A 14812-nucleotide genomic window follows, 5' to 3' on the forward strand; every position below is an offset into this window, starting at 1 on the left:
GTGACGTCACAGACACTACATCCATATTTTTTTACAGTCTATGGTGACAACGCTGCCACAAATCACGTGAGTCGCAAGCTCGCAACTGTGTGGGCGTATTTCCGCAAAGTGGGTGTTGTAAACTCGGCTCTGAAAAAATAGTCTGCAATAGGAGTGCAAATGTAATGTAATGTAATAAGTTTCGCCCTTTCGAACCTCAGTTTTCAGAGTTTCAAAAATTTTTTCACCTATTCGCACACCAGTTTTCAGATCACTATTTACAAGGTTTCAAATCTGGAAAACCAACTACACTGGGAGAACAGTGACAAATTCGAAACTCTGAAAAAATGATTGCACAACACCGTAAAAAAAAAAAAGTGTTGCACTTCTGAAGAAGGAAAACTCAAAAACAAAATTATGTTTGCAGAGATTTTATTTTATTTTTTTACCACATTGCAAGCCTGCAAAACTCTGTTTTCAGAGTTTCAAAACCTTTTTTCACACATTCGCACACCAGTTTTCAGATCACCATTTACAAGGTTTCAAACCTGGAAAACAAACGAATACAGTGGGAGAACACTGACAAATTTGAAACTCTGAAAATTTTGCACAACATCGTAAAAAAAAAAATTGCAGTTCTGAAGAAGGAAATCTCAAAAACAACAATGTTTGCAGAGATATTTTTATTTTTTTTACATTTTGCAAGCTTGCAAATCTTATTTTTCGATCTTGCAAAATTTTTTTTTTTTTTTTGGTAAGATTTTGAGTTTCAAAACACTTAGTTTCAACCTTTCAGAACTTTATTTTCAGTTTTGAATCATGGCAGGATATTAATCCCATAGAGAGCTGGAAACAGTGATCGAGAGCTAACGTTCAAGTCTCGCGTTGCCAGTGGTCATGTCTCAGTAGAACCACAGTTGCCATCTAGCGGTTGAGAATTGTAAATTTTTATTTAACTTAAAATTAAATACAGTCATATATGTGTGTGGTATTTAATTATAATTAATATATGGCTTGGCTATACCCTGATATATATATATATATATATATATATATATATATATATATATATATATATATATATATATATATATATATATATATGATATCGTAGAATGTAGGATTGTGTGACAGCAAAAATATGCTGTTTCAAATATATACTTGCATATAAATGTATAAATGCAAGTATATCAAGAATCCCACAAGCTTTGTGGTCGAAAATGACTTAACACTATTTTGGATACACTCATTGCTGGTCTGAATCAGGGCTATAGCCAAGCCATAAAAACTAGACTATAAATTGCCTCGATTTCACCGGGTGGACTAAAAGCAGACTACACATAGCCTATCCAATTCAGAGCTAAATCGTGACTACATATAGACCATGTCACGAAATGCCACTTAAATCTTGTAGAAATCATTGACATTGCAAACATGATGAGATATCAACCATCTCAAGCACTTCCTGTCCAAAAACTACAATAAATCAGGATTGACTATAGGTGGGCTACAAATAGCCGGTCTGACTACGAGCTAAATTGTGGCTACGCACAGCCTACACAATATAACATGTCAAAGATGTGAAACCAAACACCTTGTAATCACTGTTGACTTCACTTACATGATGCAATATCATACAACTCGCAAGTTATTTTGGCAAAAACGACATGTAACCAAATGAAAGATTATTATGGCTAAAAGTGGGTTACACATAGCCGGACTATATCGGGTCTATAGTTAACTGAGACGGTGAAATGACGGCTATTGCTGGCTTGGAGGGTTTTTGTTATAACAACCGATGTGACAACTTTAGCACATTTATCAGCTATACATTCATTCAGTGTTTCCCATTAATGACCCTCTGCTGCCGCCACCGTTTCATAATGAACTGAAAATTTAAAATACTACGTTTGCCAACAAGCTAAAATCGAAATTGTGATATGGCTTTGTGCCTTTATAAAACATCAAAAGACAGTGATTAAGTGTAGGGGAGAGCGGGGCTGGTTGGGTCAAGGGTTGGTTGGCATGCAGTTAAATCCCAGTACACTAGAGGGCGCTGCCACAAAAATCTAACATTAAAATGACTGCCCTCTTGACCAGAGCACACACATTTACTGAAATCATTCAACTGTCACTAACTATTGAAGTGAGGACAACTTTTCTATTTTAGAGTCTCAAAACAAAAAAAAGTTCTCCCCACTAAATATATTGTAGAACTGTGATAGATAGAGATATATAAAATGTAAGGATTTCAGTTTATAGAGATAGGAATCATCTATATTTTGACAGGAAATTTACAAGTTTCTGATGAGCTATACTATGTGGCTAACATCATGTCAGTAAAGAGGTGTGGATGGGGTTGGTTGACACACTGATAACCAACCCCAGTATAGCCATTTGGTTAAAAAATGTATTAATTTATTTTACATGTTAAAACATAATAAATATAATGTAATATAATATAATGAACTAACTTATGTATGAAATAATTTTCTTTTAGAAGTCAAAATGGTCAGAAAATATTTAAGAACAACGGAGAGAGGAAAGACTGTGTGTCAACCAACCCCATCCACACCACAACCACATCCAATTTTGACCATTAAAATAGGAAATGTCCCCGGTTTCCTTTTTTCAGAAATCTGGACACCTTTAAACCGCAACATTTTTTCTGTCAGCAGGGTTTTTCCTGCATAGAGAATTACGAGGCGGCCTCATCATTCTGATAAGAGTGTTTTCCTACAATGATGTAATGAAACAGTGACAATTTAAGGTTGAAGGGAACATTTTAAATAAAAGTTAATTTATAAGAAACCTTCTTCAGCGTGATATCTTACAATATTATCATGCTTAACACTGAGAATGTGAATAATTGTAATGGGATGATCAGGTTCAGGGGCCGTATTCACAAAACATTTTATCTTACCACTAAGAGTTATCCTAAGTTTTCTCTTAAAACCTATTCACCAAGCTGCTGAGACAAACTTTTACTAAGGAATAGAAAGAAGTCTTAAGCTAAGAGTAAGGGCGGGGTTGACCTCGTTGCTATGGAGTAAACACACAGTGATTGGCTGATGGGGGAGGAGTCAGCGATTTAATCATAGAAATATTGTAGAATGAGGCGTCATGTTTACATATTAAAATAAAGGTTTTAAAATACAAATGTTGCCCTATTCAAATATATATATTTTTAATAAAAACGTTGCCATAGTTAAAATAAAATGTTGCCATATTGTTGCCATAAAGGTTTTAAAATGTAGGCTAAGTGTCACTAATTAAACTAGTATAGGCCTATACAGTTAATTGTCCACCTCTTGGATGCAGAATTCAAGCGACAAATTATGTTTTATAAACAAAGTTTGGGAGAAACACATTCAAACTGTCTTTCTAATCATCATGAGAGGAGGAATATATACACAGATGAGAGCCGACTCGCCTGTAGTTACTTCGACAGTTTTCTGCATCCCTCTGCCACCACGCTCCTCACCCTCGGCTGGGGATCCCCTTGGACAGCACACCAAATGCGCTTATTATATATATATATATATATATATATATATATATATATATATATATATATATATATATATGACGCGCCCATTATTTTTAAGAGTTTCTCCTAAATCAGCAAGTTAGGAGCTACTTTTAGCCTTAAGATGTTTTGTGAATACGGCCCCAGGTATCTAAATCAGAGAATATCATCATGCGGTTGGCGGGTGGATAATTTATTTTTAACAGTGGATCCAGGTACGAGTCAATGCACAGACATTTTCTTTGTTCAATTTGCACACTGAACATGGGTTCTCTTTATTTTGAACTCTCAAAGTTCACCAGATTAATGAATTTATCTTTAAAATGTACAACATTTTCTTCCGGGGGAGCATGCCCCCAGACCCCCCTAGAGGGTGTGTGTTCCCCCCACTTTTCAAACCAAAGTTACACCCTTGATTCCAACTATTCCCGCAAGCAGTAAGTAGTGCTTTTATCCACATCTTGGCTGTCGAAACTATTTCTAATTAAATTGAAAGTTTCTTAGTGAGCTAACAACATTAACGATCATGTACCCTGTGTTGTCTAGATCCAACGCAAGAGGCTAGTACAGTAACAAATTGCAAAGTCTAAGTAACTACTATTTACGATGAGGTTAATATTATTTCCTGTCTATGTTATATAAATCCATAGACGTTTGAACAGGGGGGCGGGGGGGGGGGGGGTATATAAAAATACAGAATCTGAATTAAAATGTGTTTGATTTAAGCCTACATTTCAAAATTTTGTGTCATAAAATTATATTGCGCATACAGCTCAACTAACGCGATCGTTATAAAGGTGTTTAAACAACAATACACTTCCATTTGCATGTATTTGACAATCGGAATATCAGATATTTCATGCCATAGCTAACACATTTGTGAATATTCTGAATAAAAAAAGGAAAAATTACATAAAAGCAGATCATCATTCTTTCAGCGCCTATGCCTCGCGAGTGGATGATAGCCCTGAAGACGCCTAGCAATGATATACCTTTAGTGGTAGTATACCTTTAGTTAAGTTATACCTTAAGAGTCTTCGTAGCGCGCTAAGAGACAATGTTATCGGGAAACGCATGATGCGTTTCATGCGTAATGGAGATTCCAAAGCGCTCTTCTTTGGTCAGAACCATGGAGAGCGATCGCGGATAGGTCTGTCCTATGCACTGAAACTTTTAACAATGCAACAAAATATTTAAAGAGCATCAAGCTATTAAAATCTATATTATGTATACGCACAGATAATATAACAGTAGGCTATAATAGTCAATATTTTTTATTAGGTTAAGCAGTGATTGGATAACGTTTTTTTTTTATTTTAATTTAACATTTTTAATGTTAAATTAAAAAAAAAATTAACATAACATCCCGCCCCCCCTCACAATATAGTTCCCACGTCCCTGTATAAATCTACGACATAACCGCCCAGATAGCAAACAGACGTCGATTCAACGTTTATTTTTGGTTGTAAAGATCAGTATCAGTCGCCGATCAAATTTCAATGTTGATTCAACGTTCACTATTTGATCGGAACATCAGAACGTTATTACGTCGAAAATATAACATCGATTCAATGTCGAAATGAGGTTGTTTCATCGACTGATAGCTACTCCGACGCATATGATCGAAATCATAACGTCTGATAAATGTTGAAACTTGGAATCGGACATTGCATGCACTATAAATCCCTTTTCGGACGGAATAGGACGTGCATGTATTTTGTCTTATACTGATATAATTTTAATTCATTATAAAAAAAACCCTATTTAAGTAAATTAAACAAGTTTATAGAAGTGGCTATAATAAATCCACATAACTGAGCAGCGAAATCTAGCAGGCTCTGACACTGATAAAATGAGCAGTCCTCAAAGTTTCCGTGATTTTTTTTTTATTATTTTTTTTATGCCATCCATTTTAATATTAAATGAAAGCATAGCCTACCGAAGATTGCTCAAACGGTATCGCAGGCAGGTCATAAAACACACGAGAAGGAGCGTTAATGAAAACCATAAATGCAACATACTGTATGAGAAACATTGTTAATATTATGAAGACTTCAGATGCAAAAGCCTCTAAGTGCCATCTGAAATTTTCTTCTAAAATGAGCATTTTTATCAAGCTCGTAGGTTCAGTAATTTCACTTGAATGGCAATTAATAGGTCCTTTTCATTGCCATTAAAGTGAAATAACTGAACATAAACATATAAGCTTCATAAAAATGCTCATTTTATAAGAATTCCAGATGGCACTTAGAGGCTTTTGCATCTGAAGTCTTATATATATGTGTGTGTGTGTATTTATAAATGTATATATATATATAGGCCTACTGTTTATATTTTAAAAATGCATAGAACATAAAGCTTAAAAATTGATCTTCATGTTACATGTATAAATAGGCCTGTGTACATATGTAAAAATATATTTAAAAAATATAACCTATTCATGAATCATGTTATGTATAGTTTTTAACAAGAGACAATATTGTGAAACAATGAATGTGAAATGACTATGAGTGTACACAAAGCAACACACACACACACACACACACACACACACACACATGTTAGGTTTTTGTGAATTGTGGGGACTTTCCATAGGCCGCAATGCATTTTATACTGTACAAACCGTACTTCCTATCCCCCTACCCTACCCCTAACCCTAAATTAGTATTTTTAATAATTAATTTACATTGTGGGGACCGGTGGCCGGTCCCCACGATGTAGGTGAACTCAGGTTTATATTACATCGTGGGGACATTTGGTCCCCACAATGTAATATAAACAAACTCACACACACACACACACACACACACACACACACACACACACACACACACACACTGATGCCTGGATGCTATATGCACACAATCACATATTTATCAAAACCAGCAAGTACACACATAATTCACCCACTCGACCAACAAAAAGAATCAAAATGTTTTTTGAGACTCCATCCTATCTTACATTTTTTCATTCTGATTGCCATTGTTCATTGTTTCAGTATGTGTTATAATCAAAATCTTCAAGGCTAGTTCACATACTGTGTTTGAACTCTATCTCATAATACTGTATGGTTACAATTTTTTTGTTGTTGTTGCTTCCGTCCTGTGCTCATTGTAGTGGACATGAAAAAAATCTAATATATTGTATTATTTATTTATTTATTATTTTTATTTTTATTTTTACAGTTAAAGAGAATCTGAAAGCACAAAAAAACTGGCTTTATATATATATATATATATATATATATATATATATATATATATATATATATATATATATATATATATATATATATATATGACAAAAGTAAAGTGTTGGTATAAAAATACTCCAAGCACGTTTTCAAAAAATATAAAGAAGTTCTTTTAAAGTTTCACTTTCTCATTTTGCACGAATGGGTCGATAGAACTACAAAATGCATTTTAAATTCATGATTTAATAATTATTTAATTATTTTAAATGATGTATTGTTTTAATTATAGATGTATTTATTTACATAATGTAAATGTTTTGTAAATGCTGCGTGACTGTGGCGTGTTTTAATGCGCGTGCGCGAAACGCTGGAGCGGATCTGAGTTGCCATGGAAACGGGGAAACGTCAGGCAGCAAGACTCCGTCTCGCTGTTGTTTTCACTGATTTTAGGTAAGTTTAGTCCATAAAATCACACACATAGTATATAAAACTGTTACTGACACTTTTCTTAAGTGTAATTGACACACTTCTGTTGAATATTTACTTAAAAGAAATTATTTAGTGTCTTTGAAAAAGTCCGTTAGCATCTCAACCGTTTTCAGAAGCGGTTGGCTAACGTTAACTATAGTTTGAGCTCTTGTTTAATGAAAGTTTGGGCTTTTAATCGCGTCTTTATGTGTAGATGAGATGTTTTGATAGTTTTGTAAAGTTCTGCTGGCAAGTTATCAATGAATGATAGTAAACATATTTATTTATTTAAACTAAAAGTATGCTCTTTCTGTACCGTTAATCGGTGACGTCACTTACATGAGCGCGAAAATGAACTGAAACTATTTCAAACATGTTTTGATCTCTAATGTAATTTCAGGGGAGACAGAAAACCCCCTCTACAACAAAGGGGAAGCTGACAGAGGAGGAGGAAACACAGGTGAACTGAGAAAGCTCATTAAATAATTTAATATGCATTTATTTCACAATATATCTAACCTATATCACCATGCATCCGCAGTTTTCTTTTGCAAAATTATTATTATATTATATTTTTAATTTATTAAGAAGTCTTTGACATCCAAATGTAAGTGACACTGTGTGTACAATAGTGAATTCTAATACTAAAAATATAAATTCTGTTAACTTAAGAAATTATTTTTTAATATTATGTATATTATTCTTCCCACCTCTGCTCTAGCTTGGTTCCTTGTAATAAACCTGTAGTAAATATTGTTGGCTCTGAGACAAATTGCATGTTTTGTTCCTAGATCCTTCCATGCTGATGGCCTCCTGCACCCCAGCAGAGCTGAGCGACCTCCTGTCAAAGGCCATGAACCAGATGACTATAGTAAGCAAAACCTCAATCATTCAGTACACTACTGTTGAAAAGTTGTGGGTCTGTAAGGTTTTTACTTGTTTTTGAAAGAAGTCTCACATTTTAAAATCATTAACCCCGGGTTGTTTCAGTGAGATTGTCCTTGAAAGGCCTGTAGGCTAAATAATCAGCTAAAAGAGGTAACATAGGTGACAAGTATAATGTTATAATGCTTGTAGTTATAATCATTTATTTAACTATTATGATAACAGGATATCATGGTCGTTAATTTATTTTTATTGTATTTCTCTAGGTCTGTTTTGAGTTATGTTTTCAAGTGAAGAGACGCCATACTGTTCCACTCAAAGGTATTTATTTATTTGTATACGTGCATGTATTTTTTACTGATATATTCTTAAATACTTTTTACTTATAAATGCTGATTGTGGTTCAGGGGGTCGACAACTTTAGGCATGTAAGTTATTTTTCTCAGAAATTTGGCCAGCTTACTCATTGCTCATACTCTATGCCTCTAATATGTTTGAATTTATATCATCAATGCAATATCAGGGGGTAAAGATATCATTAGAGTTCTTACAGTTATGGCTGTACTCTTGTTACCAGATGAGATGTAATCTCTAGCGTTTGGAGCTGTGATTCTTCAGGACAAGATGCCATTCACACTTGATACATGAAGATGGTGAGTTTCACAATAGCTGCACAGTCGCAAATCAAGAGACTGACTCAAGCTTTCATCCTTATGAACTCACCCATATGTAGGGATGGGTACCGAAATCTGGTATTAAACAGGCCCTGGGGCTAAATTATGAAAGACCGGAGTATCGATAAGCTTGAACATTATCGGTTCTGCCGTCGGTACTGGAGAAACTACACGCACTACTTATTGCTATATAGATGTTAGGGCTGGGGGGAAAAAATCGATTCACCTAACTATCACAATTTGTTTACGATTTAAAAAAAAAACATTTTTATTCCAGAATCGATATTAATTCATATGAAATTTCTCTATTTTAGTCCTTGCCTATAGACGAGGTGGACATAAGTTACCCACTCTTGTGTCGTTATCAATGCTTGTCACGTGACGTAAACCAGTCCTGCTGTTAATGAGCAGAATTACTGAAGGAAAGAAACAACAACAACAGAAAAAGAGAAAAACTTCCAGCCACAGCCTTAGATGAAATCAACCAAAGATAAAAGAAGATATTAAAGGGTTAGTTCACCCAAAAATGAAAATTATCCCATGATTTACTCACCATCAAGCCTAGGTGTATATGACTTTCTTCTTTCTGATGAACACAATCGGAGATATATTTAAAAATGTCCTGCACTACAAAAAAAATTTCTTACTTAGTATTTTTGTATTGTTTATATTCCAAATATCTAGAAATTGTTAAATCAAGATGCCTTTTCTAGATAATTAAAATTACATAAAATATTTCTTGTTTTCTGGGGGGAAAAAAAAAAAAGAGAGAGTTTTTGCTTAAAACAAGCAAAATTATCTGCCAATGGGATAAGAAAAATCTTGTTTCTGTTTGAAATCCCAAGATGAAAAATCAAAAATCTAAAATCTGTTACAGTTGCCGATGGATATTGCCACGCCTATTGTGGGCAGCCTATAACACATCTCGATTGAGACAGACTGCTTCAAAAGCTCATGTGTGCTGCGATGTACGGGATATCTGTGATCACATAAACAGTAACATCTCAGCATGTTTAATAATAGAACCCGTTATAATCTGTGATATTGTCTACACTGGATGAGGAGTGACGCAACACAACAAATTCCTGACAGTAAGCGGGTTCCCCGTTCTATTTTTGACGTAGACCAAGTGCTTTGCAACAGTCGGTCAGCTTTTAGCTGTTGAGGCGTGACACAAAAAAAGTGTTAGTTGTTGTTTAGAGTTGTTTAATCCTCCTCTGCTGAGATCTTGAGAGATTTAATGTCTTTTATCTTCAGTTGATTTCATCTATAAAGCAATATTAATTATGTTCTTAATTTGTATATAATAAAAAGAACCGATAAGAATAGCATTGAAGTACCCGATCAGTAAGTAACAGTAGCAATACCGTTAGAACTGTAAGATACTTATCCCTACCCATATGACATAACTGACATAACTTCTATGAGTCACATGAAATAACTTCTTAAGGCTGTCCTAACCTAATGTAGCTTTACCCAACCACTGCATGGAGGCTGAAAGATGGCTTCCTGAAGATGAATGGACAGTATGGACTTGAGGAGGGGAAACTACAAAAATAACTCTTTTTCATATTCACTTTTATATGATATGTGAGGACTAGGAGGGGTGTTTTATTCCAACTCTAGTCTTCATACAACATGTGTTTGTCAGGATGGTTGTTATTTTGTAAGATTAGGGAGAGACTGTACCTCTCATTTGTGTGTCATGTGTACTATAATTTTAGAACAGGAGCTTGTACTCCTTTGATTTGATTGAAAAGTTTCAGATGGAGCTGTTTTTTACTTTCTGTTCTCATTATGTTCATGCAAACAGCTCATGGTGAAATTTTTCTAGCATTTATATATACTACTACTATTACTACTATTAATATTGTTCATATTATTAAACAAAATTAACAAGATCTTTTAAAAACATAATATAATGACTTTATTATAAAAGGACCCACTATGAAAATACAGTTTTACAGTGTTATCGGTGTCTTTCACCTTTATTTATTTATTTCCTTTTACTTTACAGCACATCACTGACAGGCTTTCCTGTGTAACACTGATTCAAGTTTTCCACCATTGTATTTATCCAAATGAGGTTTGTAAATACATGGATGTTTCATATTTTGCATTAATTATTTATCTTATATGAAAATTACAATGTAAAAGAAGACGTGACAAGGTCATTGGTCTTCTCACAAAATGCCAGGTTAAAGGAATATTCAGAGGAGCGAGTTGAAATCATTTCTTTTGGGCATTATTATGCCACAAATTTTGTATATTGAGCTAAACAAACTAAACCTGGAATGATAATTTGTGTTACCAGATGAGATACTTTGTAATGGGTATGTATGATGTATGATTTTGATCTGTACTATTTCTATTGCAGGATCTCAGGGATCCCCAGTTGAAGGCATCAGGACATCAGATGTTGGCCTGGACAGATGTACCAACAGTACACCACAATGACCTCTGCTTTTAAAAGGATGGCTGATTACTACCATGCTCTGTGAGGGTATTGCTATAGCAAAACTGAGCACCTGTGATAGTGGGATTTTCTAAAGAATAGTCAAACATCAGTAAATTATTATTATTATTATTTTTTTTATTAAAAAATTTGAAAGAATTTTTAAAAGTTGCAAACTTTTTTCTCCAGTTACAAAAACAGCTGTTACACCTTTTCAAATTCTTCATTGGAGGTGCACAAATCCTATTTCACAAATTAAGAAATTCATATGCTCACATTTAAGCCATGTTCTTCGGACACTGTAACAGTCCTGATATGTCACACTTTGCAGCATATTTTTTATTAACATGAATTCAAATTTTAACAAACAGTAATATATTCAAAATGTAAAGATATACAATCTGACAATCTGATCTTGTCATTATTAATCAATCAGTAATCAACACCGCACCACCCTGAAATTACATGCACTGTAGAAGTATGGTTTTGGCAAGAAATGAACAGTAGCTAAATATTTATTATAAATGCTACTATTTGACATTCAATATTTTAGTCTAAAAAAAATTGAGCCTATGAGTTTCTTAATTTGTGATTTGTATTTGCACTAAGTGACAATAGCACATTTTCTTACACTAGGTGAAAACAGTGATAGATTCTATTTACACCATGTAAAGTATCAGTTCTTTGCAATTTGAACCTGCATCAAAAGTCAGAACTCCCTACTCGCTACTGCTGTCACTAAAGACGTTGCCTTCTGTGCTTCTTTTTTAAAACTTGAGTGGCCCAAAAGCTAGTGTAAATAGCGTTTGCCAACAAGGGACGCTATTTGCACTTTATGTAAATAGACACTCCGAAATTTAAAAGGTGTAACTGTTGTGTTGTGTTTTTGAGAGAGAAAGGAACTAAGTTTTCAACTCCTAAAACATTTTGATGACTTCACTGAAATATTGTCTACACCTTCCACTGTCGGGTGTTCAGTTTCACTACAATAATGCTAGATACAATACAGCATGTGCATAATTGAGTCGCTATTCTAACAGCTGGGGGCTATAGACTTATAATAAATGAGCAATATTATAATAAATATGCACATTGCTTTCTGTATTCAGAGTTTTGTTTTTACTCTGCTAGAGAACCACCTGTTTACATTTAGATAAAAATGAAATATTTTAATTTTGATATGTCAATAATAATTATAAAATAAATAAAATATTCATAAACTTTGAAATTAAAAAAGTAATTAAAAAAATATATTTCATTGTCCATGGTATTGAAATTGCGGGTTACATCTTTGTCACCATTTTCACCCCTGATGAGTTTACATCCCTGTTGTTACAAGAGCAAGGAACTTACATTTTAATTGCAAAGGAAAACCAATTCATCTGCTATATTCTTCTGTCCTCCATTGTCAAGGGTAAGATTTCTTTATAAATCATCTACTGACCCATATGTCTTTATTTTTGTTGAACACAAAAGGAGAGAGTCACATAGTCTCAGTCACCATTAGAAAAGAAGCAGTGATAGTGTATTCTGACTCAGGCTGTCAGTCTCTTGATGTTCTGCCTTACATCTCCTTTTGTGCTCCAATAAAAATAACACATTTGGTACAAAAGAACATGACCAGTTTTATACTTGAGTAAATATTGCTTTTAATTTGTAACTTATTATTTATAATAGCCTATAATTAACTTTTATACCTCTTTGTGTGTATTTGAGTGTAAATGCCTTTTCTATGTTAGTCTTGTATAGAAGGTTTGTATGCTCTAACGATGTAGGCTATTTGTAACTGTATTTTGTAAATATTAAAGCAATGTTAACTGATTGTGATGTGTGATTATTTTGTAAACAGGCTTATCGTTTAGTATTAAGTGTTTGAGATTTTTAAAATAAGTAGAAAATGTGTTAATTGTATAGAGTTATTTCACCCAAATGAAATCAACATCAACGTTGGTAATAAGCAAACCAGTTAGATCGATTTCATGTTGAATACGTGTTGATCTACAACGTCGTTTCACTCAACTGAAATCAACATCGTTTCGACGTTAGGTAAGCAAACCAATTAGATCGATTTTATGTTGAATATGTGTCGATTCTATAACGTCGTTTCAACCATCCGAAAATCAACATCGTTTCAACGTTCGGTAAACAAACCAATTGCGTCGATTTTCCGTTAGATTTGAATGGAGTGTCTGACGTTGATTCAACATTACCCCGATGAGCAAACTGATGCCGGATCAACGTCGGAGATCAACATCGTTTCGATGTCACGAGAAACGTCGTTTCTACGTTGATTCTATGTCAGTTTGCTATCTGGGTTGTGATCCGTTGAACCACTACAGATTAGTAAAGAAACAAATATCTTAAATGGGATTATAACAAGTTTGCAGTAATACAAAGATGTTATTTAATTTCATAAAAATATTTTAATTTGAAAACGCTGTGCATTTGTTTGCTGTTGTTGCTAGTTTGAGTTGAGAAATACACATTTCAGCATTATCAGTAATCTGTGTGTGTATTTTCATAGAGAACCAAGCAAGATGACTCATGATACTATTTGTTTATTATATCGCTATCGCAAATCGCAATCGCAATATTGACCTCAATAATCGCAATATGACATTTTCCCCAAATCGTGCAGCCCTAGTCTAAAGTAGGGTGACTGAGTGACTACCCGTCCCGCATTTTGCGGGACAGTCCCGAAATTAGGAGCTTTGTCCCGCAAGACTTAAGTAGTGTCCCGCGTTTCATTTATGTCTGTAATTTTTTTCATCCCTGAAATTACAATACCACAGTAAGACATATAATAAAAACTGTGAGCATTTAAAAATCTATTTGTGCAGCCGTCATATTCTAGCTGTGAAAATAACCAACCAGCGCAATCATAGAGAGAGGTTTTCCCGCTGATGACAACTGAGTGGACAGCGCAAAGAGCAGGCCTCAAAGTCAGTAAACACAACTACACCAGAAAGGATTTCATCTTCCATACTGGATAAGAACTCAAGAGCTGCTCAAAGCTGCCCAAATCGATTAAAGCATGTAATCATCCATCCTGATGTTAAATATTTCCAACGAACGGTGGCGATCAAGCGCCACACACGGAAATGGTCGAGCACCTACAGAAAAACGAGATATTCTCCATTTGTTTTAACCAATACAAAATTGCGAAATTCAGACATGACTTCTCACGTTAATATTTCATTTAATGCGGGTTCTATGGCGTTGTTATATTGAAAAATGTCGAGAGCGCATCAAATGCGCGAGCAATCTCTCCACTCACAGGCGGATTCCCTTGCACAAAACTGGACGCGCGCGCGCTCGCGCTCTCGTTCAGATATCACATTTCCGCGCTCAAACTTTTGTCCTCCTGCATGTGCAGCCGTGAATCTAGAATTGTCTTCTCTCCAGGATTTAATGTTGCCATAAGCGCAACATTATAGTGTGGGCACCCACCGGCAGAAACATTAATCGGCGCATATGCCAAGTTTGCCAACACAATGTAAATCAATATTTACACAGTGTAATGTAAATTTATCTGTCTCATGTGTCCCGCCAAATCACATCTACTGTCCTGCAACAGATCAATAGTCAGGTGGTCACCCTAGTCTAAAGTCACAATGAATACTTTTCCT

At 34.6% G+C, this 14812-nt stretch overlaps 1 long non-coding RNA gene across 2 annotated transcripts; it reads left to right on the top strand.

Moving 5' to 3' along the window:
• Positions 1–7014: 7014 nt before the first annotated feature.
• On the top strand, positions 7015–13005 carry LOC125261801. Of its 2 annotated transcripts, none has more exons than XR_007183438.1 (7): positions 7015–7151; positions 7570–7629; positions 7961–8207; positions 8321–8375; positions 8632–8707; positions 10746–10814; positions 11106–13005. It is a non-coding gene; the product is annotated as an uncharacterized LOC125261801 (long non-coding RNA). The 2 variants fall into 2 exon arrangements; XR_007183437.1 differs by having other exon boundaries at positions 7961–8040.
• The last annotated feature ends 1807 nt before the right edge of the window (positions 13006–14812 follow it).

Source organism: Megalobrama amblycephala, unplaced genomic scaffold (genome assembly GCF_018812025.1).
Source record: "Megalobrama amblycephala isolate DHTTF-2021 unplaced genomic scaffold, ASM1881202v1 scaffold489, whole genome shotgun sequence".
Lineage (NCBI taxonomy): Eukaryota > Metazoa > Chordata > Actinopteri > Cypriniformes > Xenocyprididae > Megalobrama > Megalobrama amblycephala.